The sequence below is a fragment of the Cryptomeria japonica genome, chromosome 1 (assembly GCF_030272615.1).
Source record: "Cryptomeria japonica chromosome 1, Sugi_1.0, whole genome shotgun sequence".
Classification (NCBI taxonomy): domain Eukaryota; kingdom Viridiplantae; phylum Streptophyta; class Pinopsida; order Cupressales; family Cupressaceae; genus Cryptomeria; species Cryptomeria japonica.
The window spans coordinates 144,218,736-144,220,232 of record NC_081405.1 but is presented as its reverse complement, the minus strand read 5'-3'; positions in this window follow the sequence as shown (position 1 = coordinate 144,220,232).

Here is a 1,497-nt window from a genome sequence, read left to right as displayed (position 1 = left end):
AGAAGACTTACCAAATAACAATGTGTCATCAGTGAAGAGAGAATGAGTTACTGTTATTGAAGTATCTGGAAGGGTGACCAAACCAAAGCCCATTTGAGGATTGAAAATTGATGTATGTGCTCAAAGAATCTACCATGAAAATGAAGAGAAAGGGTGACAAAGGGTTGCCTTGTATTATCCCCTGTGTACCCTGAAAAAACCCTGAAGGATGACCATTTATTAGAATAGAGAAATTTGCGCCTGAGATACAATCTTTGATCCATTTGCACCATTTGTCTGAGAAACCAAATTTTGATAATACTTTGAAGAGGAACTCCCACTTGACCTGGTTGTATGCTTTCATCATATCAATTTTGATAACAAAATTTTCTTGTTGGCTCTCATGGACAAAGTGTAAAACCTCATGCGCGACTAGGGCTCCTTCCATAGTCTCCCTACCCGGGACAAAACCCCCTTGTTCTTGTGAGATGATCCTTGGTATGAGGAAGTGCATTCTAAGGTAAATGGCCTTAGTTACAATCTTATATATTGTGTTACAAAGAGAAATGGGTCTGAACTTTGTGAAATGAAGAAGGGGAAGGGGTTTTTGGGATAAGAATAATATTTGTTGCATTAAAACCTTTCAGCATAGCTCCCCTTTTCTTGGATTCTTCCATTACCTCTAAGAGATAAAAACCATTAACATCCCAACACTTTTGAAAGAAGAGAGCGGTGAGCCCATTTGGACCTGGGGCTTTATCTGGGGAAAGAGAAAATACCACTTTGTGGACTTCCTCCAAAGTGAAGGGGGCCAGAAGGGCTTTGTTATCCTGGTTGGAAATTAGAGGCGGAATAGATTGTAGTAGAAGCTCAACATTGTCCTTCCAAGAAGGATCTAAATTAGAATGTGGTGGGGCTAGGAGATTCTTAAAAAAATTTACACCTTGATCTTAGATATCTGCTAAATTTTTAACTAGTTCCCCTGAGTCCTCATGCTTGATTGAGAATATAAAGTTAGATGCTTTCCTTTCTTTTGTGGAGGCATGAAAGAATTTTGTGTTCTTATCTCCCTGTTGCAGCCAGAGCTCTCTTGATTTCTGTCTCAAGGACTCTTCTTCTCTCTTACAGACCTCTTCCCATTCACTTTGAAGGCCGTTTTGTGTAGAGTGCAGGAGTTGATCCAAACCATTGGAAATTATGTTTTGGTTAACTTCTTCCAGTTGTTGAGAAATGATTTTTTTTTGGGCAAAAACACTCTTAAAAATCTTTCTGTTCCATTCCTTATCCTGGATCTTAATAAACTGAAGTTTCTTAAAAAAATGGAACATCTTGGTTCCTCTACATGTAGGGGAAGATACCCATCATTGTCTTAATAAAGCCTAAAAATGTGGGTATCTAAACCACATGCGCTCAAACTTGAAGGAGGATCCATAAACCGGCATGGGGTTTTGTTTTTGCCATTCCAGGGTAATTTAGATTGGGAAGTGATCTAATTCAGAAATGGGGAGAATGTCTGAA